Source organism: Ovis aries, chromosome 15 (genome assembly GCF_016772045.2).
Source record: "Ovis aries strain OAR_USU_Benz2616 breed Rambouillet chromosome 15, ARS-UI_Ramb_v3.0, whole genome shotgun sequence".
Lineage (NCBI taxonomy): Eukaryota > Metazoa > Chordata > Mammalia > Artiodactyla > Bovidae > Ovis > Ovis aries.
Window position 1 is genome coordinate 64,848,891 of NC_056068.1, and position 18,169 is coordinate 64,867,059.

The 18,169-nt window shown below is 44.8% G+C and overlaps 1 protein-coding gene across 1 annotated transcript in view; it reads right to left on the bottom strand.

Moving 5' to 3' along the window:
• Window positions 1–18,169, bottom strand: part of PAMR1 (peptidase domain containing associated with muscle regeneration 1) — a 193,211-nt gene that overhangs the window by 93,496 nt on the left and 81,546 nt on the right. The window lies entirely within an intron of this gene.

Genomic DNA, 18,169 nt, shown 5'->3' on the forward strand with positions numbered 1-18,169 from the left:
AGAAACAAAAGCAAAAGAAAACTCCTAAAAATATGGGGAAAACACTAGCCCATGCTGACCAAGTAGTAATGCCTGAGGTACTGTGGAAATCAGTGGGGTTAAATGGCTCAGGGAAATAGGCATTTTGAATTGGATATATTACATGAGGACAGAAGATGCATCACAAATCTATTTCCATGGAAGGACCTAGAGAAGGCGCTATTCACAATGGCCATTAAAAACATGCTGATGAAATGAAGATCTCAAAAACAACAGAATGGTCTCTGTTCATCTCCAAGGCAAACCAGTCAATATCACAGTTATCCAAGTCTATGCCCCCACCAGTAACGCTGAAGAAGCTGAAGTTAAACAGTTCTATGAAGACCTACAAGACCTTTTAGAACTAATACCTAAAAAAAGATATCCTTTTCATTACAGGGGACTGGAATGCAAAAGTAGGAAGTCAAGAAACACCTGGAGTAACAGGCAAATTTGGCCTTGGAATACAGAATGATGCAGGGCAAAGACTAATAAGAGTTTTGCCAAGGAAACACACGGGTCATAGCAAACACCCTCTTCCAACAACACAAGAGAAGACTCTACACATGGACATCACCAGATGGTCAACACCGAAATCAGACTGATTATATTCTTTGCAGCCAAAGATGGAGAAGCTCTATACAGTCAACAAAAACAAGACCAGGAGCTGACTGTGGCTCAGATCATGAACTCCTTATTGCCAAATTCAGACTGAAATTGAAGAAAGTTGGGAAAACCACTACACCATTCAGGTATGACCTAAATCAAATCCCTTATGATTATACACAGGAAGTGAGAAAAGGATTTAAGGGACTAGATCTGATAGAGAGAGTGCCTGATGAATTATGGATGGAGGTTCGTAACATTGTACAGGAGACAGGGATCAAGACCATCCCCATGGAAAAGAAATGCAAAAAAGCAAAACGGCTGTCTGGGGAGGCCTTACAAATAGCTGTGAAAGGAAGAGAAGTGAAACGCAAGGGAGAAAAGGAAAGATATAAGCATCTGAATGCAGAGTTCCAAAGAATAGCAAGAAGAGATATGAAAGTCTTCCTCAGCGATCAATGCAAAGAAATACAGGAAAACAACAGAATGGGAAAGACTAGAGCTCTCTTCAAGAAAACTACAGATACCAAGGGAACATTTCATGCAAAGATGGGCTCAATAAAGGACAGAAATGGTAGGGACCTAACCGAAGCAGAAGATATTAAGAAGAGGTGGCAAGAATACAAAGAAGAACTGTACTAAACATATCTTCATGACCAAGATAATCACGATGGTGTGATCACTCACCTAGAGCCAGATATTCTGGAATGTGAAGTCAAGCGGGCCTTAGAAAGCATCACTATGAACAAAGCTAGTGGAGGTGATAGAATCCCAGTTGAGCTATTTCAAATCCTGAAAGTTGATGCTGTGTGCTGCACTCAATATGCCAGCAAATGTGGAAAACTCAGCAGTGGCTACAGGACTGGAAAAGGTCAGTTTTCATTCCAATCCCAAAGAAAGGCAATGCCAAAGAATGCTCAAACTACCACACTATTGCACTCATCTCACATGCTAGTAAAGTAATACTCAAAATTCTCCAAGCGAGGCTTCAGGATTCGTGAACTGTGAAATTCCAGATGTTCAAGCTGGTTTTAGAAAAGGCAGAGGAACCAGAGATCAAATTGCCAACATCCGCTGGATCATCGAAAAAGCAAGAGAGTTCCAGAAAAACATCTATTTCTGCTTTATTGACTATGCCAAAGCCTTTGACTATGTGGATCACAATAAACTGTGGAAAATTCTGAAAGCGATGGGAATACCAGACCACCTGATCTGCCTCTTGAGAAACCTATATGCAGGTCAGGAAGCAACAGTTAGAACTGGACATGGAACAACAGACTGGTTCCAAGTAGGAAAAGGAGTACTGTATTGTCACCCTGCTTATTTAACTTATATGCAGAGTACATCATGAGAAACGCTGGGCTGGAAGAAGCACAAGCTGGAATCAAGATTGCCGGGAGAAATATCAATAACCTCAGATATGCAGATGACACCAACCTTATGGCAGAAAGTGAAGAGGAGCTAAAAGCCTCCTGATGAAAGTGAAAGTGGAGAGTGAAAAAGTTGGCTTAAAGCTCAACATTCAGAAAACGAAGATCATGGCATCTGGTCCCATCATGTCATGGGAAATAGATGGGGAAACAGTGTCAGACTTTATCTTTTTGGGCTCCAAAATCACTGCAGATGCTGACTGCAGATGTAAAATTAAAAGATGCTTACTCCTTGGAGGAAAAGTTATGACCAATCTAGGTAGCATCTTGAAAAGAAGAGACATTACTTTGCCAACAAATGTCCGTCTAGTCAAGGCTATGGTTTTTCCAGTGGTCATGTATGGATGTGAGAGTTGGACTGTGAAGAAGGCTGAGCACCGAAGAATTGATGCTCTTGAACTGTGGTGTTGGAGAAGACTCTTGAGAATCCCTTGGACTGCAAGGAGATCCAACCAGTCCATTCTGAAGGAGATCAGCCCTGGGATTTCTTTGGAAGGAATGATGCTAAAGCTGAAACTCCAGTACTTTGGCCACCTCATGCAAAGAGTTGACTTATTGGAAAAGACTCTGATGCTGGGAGGGATTGGGGGCAGGAGGAGAAGGGGACGACAGAGGATGAGATGGCTGGATGGCATCACTGACTCGATGGACATGAGTCTGAGTGAACTCTGGGAGTTGGTGATGGATAGGGAGGCCTGGCGTGCTGCGATTCATGAGGTCGCAAAAAGTTGGACACGACTGAGCGACTGAACTGAACTGAAGACATTCAGTGGTAAGTTTCTTCTATAGGCTGAGGTTGATTATAAGAAATATGTCATAAAACTTGGCTTACTAATAGCAGTGGGCATAATAAGGCCTCAAAGCAATAAAGTCCAGAAGATAGTTATTAATCACCAGAAATGAGGGGACCCCACAATAACCACCACAATCAATAAAATTGGAGGGGCAAAGAAGGGGGCTTGACCCTCAAGGAGTTGTGGATATAGTTAATAGAACATGGTATTCCTTAGAGACAAAAGAACAGGCTGAAATGGAGGGTGCTGCTTAATGTATACAATCAAAAGAGGCAAGAACAGATGAGCAAGAGGCTGAGGGTGATTACGTCAACAGAAGTTGTGAATCTAACTCAATTCTTGCACGTGAGCCCGTTTTCTTACCCAGAACCTGGCTCCAGAGGTGGATGGGTCCCCAAAAGGAAATAAAAAGCAACACTATGGCAAGTATATGTTATAATCATTCCTTTGATACTTCCCTAAAAATACTTATCACCTCTTACTCAGATGACTGTGGACTAGGGGAATAAAAACGCTCATACATTTTGAGGGTTACTGGACACAGAGTCTAAGATCTGGAGACCTGAAATAACATCAGAGCTACCTGTTTGAGGTATATCTCAGCAGGCTAATAAGTTGACTTCTGGCCAAAGGCCAGCTTACAGTGGGTCTATGGATCACCCATCCAGTGATCATTTTTCTGGGCTCCAAATATTTGATTAGGATTGACATACTCAGCTGTTGAACTCTAACATGAAATCCTTGTTTTATCATGATATTGATAATCATGATAATAGAAAGACTGAACAAAAGCCCCTAAAATTGTCCTCCCCTCTGAAACTTTAGTTCCCCAAGATAATGAATCAAAACCAGGATCACATTCTTGGAGAATGGTGATGTTTAGTACCACCTGTAAGGATTTTAACGATGCAGTCATGGTGGTCTGTCTCAATCTAATTCACCAGTCAGGCCCCTGAAGAAGCCAGACGGATACTCTAGCATGACTGTCATCTATCACATGCTTAAACAAGTACTTTCAATAGTGGTTGTCTTGGTACTTTTGCTACAGCAGCTTAACATGGACTTGGGTAAATGGTATGCAGCCAATGAGTTCTTTCCTATCCCAATCAGAGAAGAGAATTAGAAACAATTTACATTCACATGGAATGGTCAGTAGTATACTTTTACAGTATTGTCCTAGGACTCTGTTAATTCTCATGGTGTCATCATATAGTCAAAAGAAATCTGGACCATGTAGAAATTCTGCAGAATATCACATTGATCCATTCTATCAATGACAGAGCAAGGATTATAAAAGCTGGCTAGCACACTTGAGGCATTGGTGAAACAACTCAATGAAGATGATGAGAGATAAACCGTAGGAAGATGCAGGGGTATTGCACATTGGTTAAGTTTTCTGGGTCCAAAGATCAGGGACAGGCTGAGAAACACTGTCCAAGGTAAAAGACAAATTGCTGCGTTCTTCATCTCTTAGAATGAAGAAGTATAATGTCTCTTGGGCTCTTTGGGATGAGTTTTGGAGGCAGCACACTCCACATCTAGCAATACTACTCCAGCCTGTATCCCAGGAAATCTGAAAGATAGCCTGCTTTGTGTGGGGCCTGGAGCAAGAAAGGAATCTATAGTCCATCTAGGCTCTGGACTCAGAACCCAAGTAGCTCTGCCACGTGGAGGATATGATCTGGGAGACTATCTGCTGTCGGAAGTGTCAGCGATGGGAAAAGATGCACTAAGGGTCTTATAGCAAACTCCAGTGGGAGAATCACAACCTAAGCTTCTAGGGTCTGGACCAAGGCCATGTCAGTTGCAGCATTTGCTTTCTGAGGAACATATAGATTATTACTGAGCCCTGGTGGACAGGGACATTTGACCCTGGAATATCAAGTAATCTTGAGCTGAGTTCTATCACCAGGGGCCTCTCTGGTGGCTCAGATGGTAAAGAATCTGCCTGCAATGCAGGAGATCCAGTTTTGATGCCTGAGTTGGGAAGATCCCCTGGAGAAGAAAATGGCAACCCACTCCAATATTATAGCCTGGGAAATCCCATGAACAGAGGAGCCTATAGTCCGTGGGGTCACAAAGAATCGGACACAACTGAGCGACTAACACTTTCACTTCACTTTTTTCTCCAAGTCATAAAATTACACAGAGCCATAGCAGGTCATTCTAAGATGGAAATGGCACATCCCAAATGGATCCCAAGCAGGCCCAGAGGGCACAATCAAGCTTCATGGACACAAACCCCAGACTCCCATGCCATCCTCCATGATTGCTCAGTAACTGTCTCTCAGCATGCACCTATGACAGACATTCAGGGAGAATTCCCAATACAACCACCTGATGGAGAAAAGTCCCATGCTTGGGTTACAACGGGACATTTAGGTATATGCGTTCGAGCTGGAAAATGGAGGGTGGGCATCTTGTAGGCATCATGGAATGGACCTGAATGACAGAGCTGAGGGAAAATGTTTGCAATGGGTGGAGCTTTGGGTGGTGCACTTAATCCTCTGCTCTGTGAGGAAGAAGTGACCTGGGGTGAGAATATATCAAGATTATGGACCATGGCAAGTGACCTTGCTGGCTGATCATGAGCCTGAAATGAAAAGGACTGAATGACGGGAGGCATGTGAATGGGCATATAGGAGTGGGCACCAAGGAGTACTAGAAAATGTGATCATGCTGGATAAGAAAGCATCTACCATTGGATAGGCATCGAACATCCAAGAAGACAGCCAGTTTACATTAGCTGGTATTTGCATGATGGGCTCATGAACAGAACGGTCAAAGGAGTAGAGACAAAAGTTAGAAGTTACACACTAAAACAGCCTGGACTGCTGCATACCAAAGCCAGTCTAACTACTGCCGCCTCTGTATATCCAACCTGCAGGCAACCAGACTCAGTGCGGAGCCCCAGCATGCTCTATTTTGATCTAGGAGGAATGGGACAGGGACCTAAGATTTAGCATTTCCACTAGGGACCCAATGATGCCACTTATCCCAGTGATGACAGTGGTGCTGGTCTATGTACAACGAATTAGAGGAGTAAGAGCAGATCTTTCCTCTAAGACCATAGGCAAGACCACTGATAGGGGGAAAGTTCTCCCAACAGGCTCAGCAGAGATTCACGAAGGGTAACCTCAGATATGCAGATGACACCACCCTTATGGCAGAAAGTGAAGAGGAACTAAAGAGCCTTTTGATGAATGTGAAAGAGGAGAGTGAAAAAGCTGGCTTAAAACTCAACATTCAAAAAACTAAGATCATGGCATCCGGTCCCATCACTTCATGGCAAATAGATGGGGAAACAATGGAAACAGTGACAGACTTTTTTTTCTTGGGCTCCAAAATCATTGCAAATGGTGACTGCAGCCATGAAATTAAAAGATGCTTACTCCTTGGAAGAAAATTTATGACCAACCTAGACAGCATATTAAAAAGCAGAGACATTACTTTGCCGACACAGGTCCATCTAGTCAAAGCTATGGTTTTCCCAGTAGTCATGTATGGATGTGAGAGTTGGACCATAAAGAAAGCTAAGTGCTGAAGAACTGATGCTTTTGAATTGTGGTGTTGGACAAGACTCTTGAGAGTCCCCTGGACTGCAAGAAGATCAAACCAGTCAATCCTAAAGGGAATCAATTCTGAATATTCATTGGAAGGACTGATGCTGAAGCTTTAATACTTTGGCCACCTGATGCAAAGAACTGACTCATTGGAAAAGACCCTGATGCTGGGAAAGATTGAAGGCAGGAGGAGAAGGGGACGACAGAGAATCAGATGGTTGGATGGCATCACCAACTCAATGGACATGAGTTTGAGCAAGCTCTGGGAGTTGGTGTGGACAAGGAAGCCTGGCGTGCTGCAGTCTATGGGGTCACAATGAGTTGGATACGACTGAGCAACTGACCTGAACTTCCACTAAAGCAGCAATAACAGCAGGGAGCTGCTGACCCATGAAAATTGGGACCAAGGACTTAGCCTGACTTGACTGAGAGCATTTTCAAACCAAGCTTCCTAGGAATGAAGGGGTTACTCTCTGCTAAGCAGGTTGGCGATGAGCAGCATGAATTGTGGTGCACTTGGAGGAGTTAGGACCTTGTAACAAAGTCTTCCATTCCTTCTGCACTGCTGACTTGACCGTGGCCCTTTAACTTTCAGTCTTAAGTTTCCATGAGCTGCAGCAGAACTGTCATCAGGGAAAGTATGCTACTCTCTAAAGGACTTAGAGGTTGGGAGGGATCTCCGCTCCACCCATAAATCCAAGTCTGTGCATGCCTCTCTTAGGCTCTGCAAACCTACTTTACCCCATCTCCTTCACAGCGGGGCTCCCAGAGCCTCAGGACAGCCATAAGTCAGGCTGGACCAGAGCTGCATTGACACCGGGATCTTCCTGAATGTCCGTCTGGTGGACTGGGCCCACTTACCTGTGATTTCGCTCTGGACCCTCTCCTTCTTATCATATTTCATTGGAAAACCTGATCTTATTTAAGGTTTGTGTTTCCAATAGTGTTTCTGGGCAGGTGACCAGCGGAATGCAGCCAGGGAAACGTAAACAGTTAATGAAACCTAACAAGGAGCACACTTTCAGTTCTATTTCATGCCTCCAACGACTCTGTCTCTCATATTTCCTCGGCTGTGTTCTTCCTCCTGGGTACAGTCTGGGTCTGTTCTCCATCACCACGGCAAGAGCCTCCAGGAAATGCAGGTGTCTGCAGTCATTAGAAATTCAAATCCACCTGCTGGACCTCGCACAAGAAGAAGGGCAACTCGCGGTCAGCAGAGATGAGATGGGTGAGAGGTGGCTGTCTGGCCGTGAGCCCAGAGGGGCCCATAAATCATGCCTGTTTCCAGAGGCAAGGAGCTGTAATGGGAGTCAGGTGAGAGGCCCACCTGTGGCCAGATGGCTGGATGCTATTAAACAGTGGCCCCAGAAGGTCTAGAAAGTGGGTGTCTGTGGTTCCTTACACCCTGGAAGCAATTTATGGCCCATGCCTGCTCTTTCTCTGGGTCTCAGGACCCTCCTCTGCTCTCCTCCTCTATTCCCTCTTTTTTTCATGTTGTTTTCCTCTCTCCTCTTCTCCTCCCTGTCTCTCTTTACAGTGAAGCAAGGCTTAAGAATCTAAGCATGAGGTCAGACTAGGACACCACTTAACTAGGGCAAGGGGATTTTCTAGCACATGGCTGATGCTCAGTGGGCCACTTGAAACCCTCCTGGAGGGAGCCTGGGAAATGGGCTTGGGGCCCAGTGAAAATGGGAAGTGATCCATTTTGTCATTGTCCTTCATTTCCACCTCTTCCCCGTTTTAGCATCTCTTGTTTCTCTATGGACCTCCCCTCCCAGGCCTCACCCAGGCCTGCCATCTCTGCTAATCCCTTCTTCAACCCCTCCCATGCTTACTCATGGGGTCTAACTCTTCCAGTAAAGCATCTTTGCTAAGCACAGGCTTATAAGCCAAAGGAATGACCTTGAAGAAGGGCATCCATGAATTCAGGGTATGCCACTGGGGGAGACATTTCAGGCATGCTGGCTTTCTTCTGCCCCTCCAGCCACATGACGTGGAGCCACCCCACCTAGACGCCTGCTTGTCTCTTATCAGTCCATCCTCCCTCCAAGTCTCAGGGAAGTATCTTAGGAAAGTATCAGAGATCTACCTAAGTACTCCAAACTCTTTTAGGTACCAGGAGACAGCAAGGCCGGAACTCAGATCTCTATCCTAGCTGTCTACCCTCAGAAAACTTGCCTTTCTCTCTGGGTTCTTCTTCCCCCTCAGTATAGTGAAGGGTTGATCTATATGACCTAAAGTCTCTCTTAGCCTCCAACTTTAGGGGATTATTTTATACAAATCAGAGGTTCTCAGCCTCTCTGGTGTGTAACTAGATGAAGCTCACTATTATTGCCATTCCCACACATCCCTGGCTCTTTCTTCCATAGGATCTTAGCCCCCATGAGATTTCAGCCTCTTGGCCCAGTGACCCCTGGGGGTGTCTCCCAGGTGATCATAAATCAATCAACTACCACAGATACAATGCATCCAGTCGCAGCCACTGGGTTTTTCTCTTCCCCACCCACCTGCACCCTCAGAACTCACCACATGGCCTCCGAGCTGCTGCTGACATTAGTTCGATGCAATGCCCACACAAGTGTGCCCCCTGCCACTACTCCCAAGCTGCTGCCTTCCAAGTTTAGTCCACTCCAAAGTGAGATGATGGCCTCCCTCCCCCATTCAGAGTAACACAGAGTCACTTGGACCTCCCAAAGGACCTGCTTGTGCCCTCAAGGGTCATGGAGTCTGTTGTACAAACACTTTCTCCTTCTTCCCCTTAGGAGCCTCCTTTCCACAGAACTAAGGCACAGCCTGCATCTGACTTTATGGGGTCCTCCCATCCCCCTTCCCTCCCAGTGAGGGGTGGGAGAGCCTTCTACAGACATATTTAAATTCCATTTTAGGCTCAGCTCAGACATCCCTACTGGCCTTAACCATACGCATGCACACACACAGACACGCACGCACACGTGCTCATATGATCCTGTAATTTCCATTGACATCATCCTAGCAAATAAATCAAAGGAGTGTGTGTGTGCATGCACGCGCGCGCGTGTGTGTGTGTACGCACGTGTGTGAGTGAAATAAAGAGCAGGGGACCAAGAGTTCTGCCCCAAGTAGCCCATCCAGTATGCCAAACCTCAATGCCTGGGAAAAGTAGACAGTTCTCTTTTCTTACTCTTCCCCTCAGTGGATTCCAGCAGCAGGGTTTGATCTCCAAACAAAACATGTGACAAACAGCGTTGCTGGTAACTTTTAAAACTCTGTGCTTGCTGGCAAATAAGAATCAAATGGGTAAGGGAAGAAAATAACGAACTCTAATGAAAGTGCTTTCTTGTGGTTCATGCAGGGGGCCTGGAAGCAAAAATATAGGCTAGATGCTCAGTCTGGAAAATCAGCATGATTCTATTTTTAACTAATGAAAAGAGCCTTGTATAAGGACAAGGTACAATAACAGCCATTTTTCTCCCCCTAGGAATAGGGATTACAAAGCAGTTATGAAGAGTATGAACCCAGGATTCTGTGTGAAGAAACCTGGAATCTGGGTCTGACTTTGTGAAATGAGCTCCCAGAGAGCACAAGTCAGACCCTAAACTCCTGTAAGTATTAATGAACGATGGATGAATTAATTGACAGCTCAATTATTACCAATAAAGTACATGGGACCAGAAGACCAGACCTTGTCTAGGGGATTTGGGAAGCCTTCCTGGGGGAGGTGTTGTTGGAGCTGAGCTTAAAAGGATGAAGAGGACGTGATGAAGCAAAGGGATACACTGGCATTCCAGGGGAGGGAGCAACAACGTGCAAAGGCAGACGGGGAGAGAAGGCAGACATGGTACATGCGAGGAACTGAAAAAAGACCAGTGTAAGAAGGAGCCCAGAGAGCAAAAAGCAGTGGAAGTTGGGGAGGCAAGCTGGTCCCTGTGGACCATGTTAAGGACTTTTGTCCTTAAGGCTTACATAGCAGCCAGTCTTAAGTGGTACCCAGTTTCCAAGATGGTGTTCAATGACCCCCATCTGCTGGCAGGGGCGCCTTTGTGTAGTCCAATGACAATATCATCCTTCCATTCTTCTGAACATTATGAAAAGTTGGTATGGTTTAGAAATAACTGCTACAGAAGGAAAGGAGAAATTTTTTGTTCTTCTGTCACCAGCTTGATTAGATTTCTACACCACTCCCATCAGCATCCTCTAGAAAGTCATCCCAGACAGATACTGCTCTCAAAAAGGCCCTATCTACCTCCTGGGCACAGGCTTCCCAGGTGGCGCTAGTGGTAAAGAACCTGCCTCCCAATATAGGAGACGTAAGAGACACGCGTTCAGTCCCCGGGTCAGGAAGATCCCCTGGAGGAGGATCTAGTATTCTTGCTGGAGGATCTCATGTACAGAGGAACCTGGTAGGCTACAGACCATAGGGTCACAGAGTTGGACACGATTGGAGCAAGTTAGCACGCACACACCTTCTGGGCACAAATTTCAAATTTCCAACCCATAGACCTAGAAGTTTGGGGGTGATGGCCATAAATGCTGGTGGGACTTTGGGATTTGGTGGTTGTGGTGGAGGCTAAACAGCAACCACATGAGTGCCTTCTACATCATTCATTTTCTGACACAGCCCTGAAAATACAGCCACTCAAGTTTCTCCAGGCTCAGTGGAATTTGGTGGCCTTTGTTCCTATGTGTGGAAACACATCAACCTGCCATTTCTGGTAATAGGGACCATGATGTGTTCTTGGCTTTCACCACTGGTTTTGGCACAAGCACCACTGAGGGCTTCTTCTTCTTCTTTTTTTTTTTTTTTGGTTTTTAAATATCATTTTTCAGAAAAGATAAATCAACTGTAAAAGTATGTTATGAAAATCAACTTGGCAAGCAAGGTCTCCTGGAAAGGGCAGGGATTGCTTTATTTTCCATTATCTCAGTAAAATAAATAGATTTATCCTTTTAAGATGTTCATGTAGGGTCATCAGGATCACAGTGATTTAAACCATGGCCCTTGGCCGACTCAAGTCCAGAGCATGACCTAATCAGGCCTGGAATTTCAAAGAAGGAAAAAAAAAACCTGGTCTAGAAATGAGAATTTTAAAGTTATCTAAGTACAAGGACGTTTTCCCTTTTTGCTGAAGCCTCCTGGGAATCCTCCAAATGCAGCCTGGTTCTTGACATCTTTTAAAGGTTCTTTTGTTCTGTTAACAGTGAGTGAGGTTAAGTCTGGACAGACCTTCTGCTTGCTTCTCCTCATCCCTGTGCCAACAGGCTCGGACCTTCCTTGATGGATGGTTTTGCCCTGGAATATTAGGAGCTGAGTGACCTTGAATGAAGCATTGAACTCATCTGAGCCCCTGTTTCTTCATTTGTACAGCTGCAAGCAGAACCCATACTGAGACAGGATTGTGAAAACTAAGAGTTAATTGATACAAAGTGATTAGCACATTGCCAGACACATCCCGTCCGAGTCACGTAATAGGAAAGGAGCATAGTGGTTGAGGTTGTCAGTGCCATAGTTGAAGATGCTGCATTGGCTATAGGCTTGCTGGTTAAGGGCAAATTACTTGATCTTTCTGACCTATAGTTTTCTTATCTGCAAATGGGGATGAGAACAGTGTATATTCCCTCCCTCACAGAATTGATGAGGGTGCAGTAAGACAATTCTTTAAATAGTGCCCAGAACATAATGCATAGCAGGTAAACAGTAGCTATTACTACTATGACTTTGAAAAAACTAATGATGACAATCAGAGCTTCTATTACTAGTATTATCTTATTATCAGGGCTTCCCTGGTGGCTCAGAGGGTAAAGCGTCTGCCTGCAATGTGGGAGACCTGGGTTCGATCCCTGGGTCAGGAAGGTCCCCTGGAGAAGGAAATGGAAACCCACTTGTGGCAATCCACAAGTACTCTTGCCCGGAAAATTCTTATTACTTAGGGATTTTTGATTACCAAGCAAAGCAAATCACTTTGCTAACTTATGAAAAAAGAAAATATATTGAGTAGCTCTGAGATAGACAGTTGACAAAAATCAAAGGATAAGGCTGAATGGCCAAGCTTTAGATGGAAGCAGGAGATAGGAGAGTTTCCAGTTAAGTCACAGGTATCATTGCATGGTATCTTCAAGGTGTTGCTGTAAGGATTAATCAGTCCCACTATCTTTGGGTCACCTTCCAAAAGAGGGTGTACAATTTGACATCTGAACCAAGACCAAAGCCAATTGGGAGGGATATTTATCTAAAGGATAATCTAGATATTTTCAATATTAGGGGGCTAGGACACTGAGGAAGCAGGAATAAATGATGCCAACTACAATTATGACCATCATGACTACTTTCAGCCTATTATTTAGAATAATAGTTGCAGTTGTTGTCGACGTGCTCAGTCACTCAGTCATGTCTGACTCTTTGTGGCTCCATGGACTGGAACCTGCCAGGCTCCTCTGTCCATGTGATTCTCCAGGCAAGAATACTGGAGCAGGTTGCCACTTCCTACTCGAGGAAATATTCCCAAACCAGGGATCAAAACTGCATCTCTTTCATCTCCTGCATTGGCAGGCCGATTCTTGACTACTAGTGCCGCTTGGGAAGCCAATACCTGCAGCAGTTGCTGTTAATACTATTCGTCATTCAAGAAAGGGCAAACCAATCAAAATGACAGTGTCAGTGAATATCTAGACCTGAACTTCATGGATACTGAGATTTCTAAATAATCAGCCCAGTCATTTCCAAAATGTCTTTATCTTTTGAAAAAATTGAAATCTTCCCTTGATAAAATGAGAACCATCATTTCTTGACAGCTTATTTTAACGTCAGGCATAGCTAAGGACTTGACATATTTTACCTCATTAGTTGTACTGCGAGGTTGACTCAGCAGAAGTGATTAAGCATTGTTAAAATAAGTTTTATGAAAACAATAAAAATTAATGTTGATGTCATAATATGCATATATAAATAAATATTATTGAATCAACATTAATTTTCTATCAGTTCAGTTCAGTTCAGTTCAGTTGCTCAGTCGTGTCCGACTCTGCGACACCATGAATCGCAGCACGCCAGGCCTCCCTGTCCATCACCATCTCCCGGAGTTCACTCAGACTCACGTCCATTGAGCCAGTGATGCCATCCAGCCATCTCATCCTCTGTCATCCCCTTCTCCTCCTGCCCCCAATCCCTCCCAGCATCAGAGTCTTTTCCAATAAGTCAACTCTTTGCATGAGGTGGCCAAAGTACTGGAGTTTCAGCTTTAGCATCATTCCTTCCAAAGAAATCCCAGGGTTGATCTCCTTCAGAATGGACTGGTTGGATCTCCTTGCAGTCCAATGGACTCTCAAGAGTCTTCTCCAACACCACAGTTCAAAAGCATCAATTCTTTGGCACCCATCTTTCTTCACAGTCCAACTCTCACATCCATACATGACCACAGGAAAAACCATTAATTAATACCAAGCTATGGGAATTAATAGCTTGGTATTAATCCAGTTTTTAATTTTGCAATAAAGCTTCTATGTAGAGTGAATTGGTCATACAGTTTACAGGACACACAATTAAATCTGGGCAGCTACTCACCCTGGATCACGCTATGCAGAAGTGCCTGTATGAGAAGTAGTTTCATCACGAGTCAGTGTCTGCAGTTCGGAAGATCTGCCCCTATGATGTATTTTGTGGTAAAGCAGAAGAAACAGATGCTCATTGGGACAGCAAATTCTTATTGAATTATGAAGTGAGTCAGTGTCTAGGACATCCAGGTGCTGTCATTGCATTGAAAAATTCTTTGGGATAATATACTGCTTCTTAAAATAGCTTGACTTTCAGAAACTGAACTGCTGTTAGACTTTTTAGATTAATCCATTTAGGGCTCAGATTTGAAAGCACTGTTTGTTTTCCATCTTAATGGAGAGCCAGTCTCTCTGGAAAGGCAAGGCAACACCCTTTGAGTTACAATTCTATCACAACCACTGGGAAGGCGTGGGCTCCTCCCAGCAGCTGTCACTTAGATCTCTGAGCATCTTTTTGGAACCCAGTTTCAGCTGTTCCAGAGCACCACTGCCAATCTCTGAGTCTCAAATCTTTTGAGAGAGACATATTTCTTCTTATTACGAAGAACCTGTTGTGGACGATTTTTCCTGGAGCGGTGATGCATTTGCACTGAACCTTCTCTCTTCCACTGACATTTCTGCTGTGCTCAGCAAAGCACGGCTGAGGCAATGGCAGCAAGGCGACAGGGTTCTTTGCTGAACTGTGCCTGGGAGGACTCACTCTTGCCCCAGCCACGCTATGTAGCATTAGCCCCCTTCATCACAGCAAAAGGAAGATAGAATGGGTGGCGTCTCTGAGAGTCTACCCATAGGAAAAGACCACACAGGCTACATCTAGAGACCAACAGAACATACTTTGGCAGGAAAGCTATGGAAAGTCTTACTTTGTAATGGCGGTGAAACCACTTATGAAAGGAAAATTTTACAGAACAATCCTCTCTCCATCCTCTTTGGGGATGGTGCTTGGGACTGAGGCCTCCAGGGGCCTCAAATCCTGTCCAAAAAGCCTTAGGGACCAGGGAGAAGAACTGGGGGTGGGCACTCTGGAGACAAACTTACTTTATGCAATCATTTTGCAAAAATGTTAACCTTACACCTTTCTCCTTCATTTAGTACATCTTCTCTCACAGTTGAATGTTAGAAATCTGGTCATCCAACTCACACTAAAATCCCTGGGCACAAAATAAAAGAAAAAGGACAGGGCAGCACCTAACTTGAAGACATCATAAAAAGAGAAATAACCCATCAGTGCTACAGCCAGGCACTGACTATGTTACAGGCAATGCAAATGATTGACTTGGCAGGTTCACAGCTCTCTTAAGAGGTAGGTGCTATTAACCCCTCTGTACAGAGGAGGGAATAGATGAATCTCAAAGAGGCTATGATTTGCCCAGGGTAAGCCCAGCAAAGAAAAAAGTAGCCAGAGCTGACACTCTACCTAAGTGTCAGCTTATCTCTGAAATAGGATGCTAAGAGAGCTGTGATTCGCCATCCTGCCTCCACGTTAGAATTAGCCCGGCAGCTTTTAAAACTACAGATGCCTGGATTTATCCCATGACAGTTAAATCAGAATCTCTGAGGAACCAGGCAGTATTTTTTTTTTAAGTCCCCCAGAAGGCAATTCTAGTCTGCAGTCTGTGTTGAGAACCATGAGACAGGGCACTATGCTACTGATGGAAGGGACCAGAATCTGTTCCTCTTTCTGTCTTGGAATCACAGAAAGACCTTCTGGCAATCCGAGCTCCTTCCCTGCCCCTCTGCCCGGTCCCAGACCAGAGTGAAGGGGCTGCTTCTGCCCTGCTGAGCTAGGGAATGTGTCAGGCCAGAGCTGGGAAAGAGACTAACTCTCCTGCGAAGAATCCAACAGATTTATCTCTGTGTCTGCCCCAGGGAGGTCAAGAGAAGATCAGAGGAGAGTCAGAGGTGAAACGGAAGGGCATAGGAAGAAATACACATGATCAGTCTGGAGGCTGCAGGAATGCTGGGAGGAAAGATTCTTGGAAGGGGAAGGAATGGGGCACTTTGGAGCACTCTTGCTATACAGGGGGAGCCTGGAGGACTGAGGCTCTCACTGGCCTCCAAGATCCTAGAGATTCCAAAGGTTCCAAAGGCAGCTCCTCTGGGGTGGAAGGAGAAAGGCTTTTCTTCTAATGGGCACAGTTAGACTTGGGCTTTTAGGTTTCCTTAAATAATCCCACATCTGAATAGCCTTCTAACAAATCTCCCCTCATGCAGTCTCTGTCCCACCCTCCCTGCCTCTGCATCAGGCCAAAGCAATCTTTCTCAACTTCAGTGCATGTTAATCCTTGTTCAAATTCCTTCCTGCCCTCCTGGTGCCCCACAGAAAAGGCCAAAAGCCTGAATGTAGCAAAACAGACAAGCCAACTGTGTGAGGTCTTTTGTTTCCCAGTCTTTCTGTTCCTCGAAACCACCTGGCTTTGCTGGTTTTGCTCTGGATCTTTGCACAGACTGTGCCGTGCTCCTGGAACTTGCTTCCCATTCAACCTTTTACTCATCCTTTGGGACTCAGCTTAGATATTACTTCCTCCAGGAAGTCTTCTCTGATTCCTCCAGTGTTCTCGTGCCTATTTTAGCTCTTATTAGGATTATAAAAACTTGTTAGTCTGTCTCCCTTTAAATGTAAATAAACTCCCCTGAAGTAGGAATTATTATGACATTTCCAGCACCCCAAACAGTGTGTGTGTGTGTGTGTGTGTGTGTGTGCGCGCGTGTGCGTGTGTGTGTGATGGGGGAGTCCCCAGTTTCAGAGGGAAGGAATACCTGCGGAGTATCTTGAGAACAGCCCATCCAAACACACATCTCCTTCACTGGCAGAAAAATCCTGGATGCTTTAGAGAAACATTCTCCCCTGGCCCACCACTGAACTCCCCGCAGCTTTACCTAGATGGGCACGTGTGCTCAGCTGCTCAGTCGTGTCTGACTCTTTGTGACCCCATGGACTATAGCCCACCAGGCTCCTCTGTCCACGGGATTTCCCAGGCAAGAATACAGGAGTGGATTGCCATTTCCTTCTCCAGAGGATCTTCCCAACCCAAGGATCAAATTCTGGTCTCCAGTATTAGCAGGTAGAGTCTTTACCACTGAGCCACCAGGGAGGCCCATGTAACGGACAAAATTGGAAGATATATAAAGTGCGCCACCTGATGATTTGATATACACACACATTGTCAAAGGATTCCCATGCTAGAGTTCATCAGTACACCCAGCACCTCACATATTTATCATTTGTGTGTGTGAGAGAGAATATCTAAGCACATTTCAATCATGCAGTGGTGTTATCACCTCTAGTCACTGTCTTATAATTAGATCCTCAGACTTTATTCATCTTATAGCTGAAAGTTGTACCCTTTAACCAACCCCTCCCTATTTCTCCCACCCCCCAGCCCCTCTCTACTCTAAAGTTTGGCAATTTTTTAAAAAAGATTCCGCATATCAGTGATACTGTGAGTTATTTGTCTTTCCTTGTCTGACTTCACTTAGCTTAATGCCCTTTAGATTCATTTATGCTGTTTCAAATGACAAAATTTCCTCTTCTAAAGGCTGAATAGTAAACATTCAGATATATATGTTATATATATATATTCATTGGAAGGACTGATGTTGAAGCTTTGGTCACCTGATGCAAAGAGCTGACTCATTTGAAAAGATCCTGATGCTGGGAAAGATTGAGGGCAGGAGGAGAAGGGGACGACAGAGGATGAGATGGTTGGATGGCATCACCGACTCAATGGACATGGGTTTGGGTGGACTCTGGGAGTTGGTGATGGACAGGGAGGCCTGGCATGCTGTGATTCATGGGGTCACAAAGAGTCGGACATGACTGAGCGACTGAACTGAACTGAACTGAATATATATACGAATATCATATTTATATACACTTTATTTGGCTTTTCTGGTAGCTTAGCTGGTAAAGAATCTGCCTGCAATGCAGGAGACCCTGGTTCAATCCCTGGGTTTGGGAAGATCCCCTGGAGAAGGGACAGGCTACCCACTCCAGCATTCTTGGGCTTCCCTGGGGGCTCAGCTGGTGAAAAAAAGAATCTGCCTGCAATGCGGGAGACCTGGGTTTGATCCCTTGATTCAGAAGATCCCTGGAGAAGTGAACAGCTACACATTCCAGTATTCTGGCCTGGAGAATTCCATGCACTGAATAGTCCATGGGGTCACAAACAGTCAGGCACAACTAAGCAACTTTCACTTTCATTTCACGTTTTATACCCTTTACTTACTT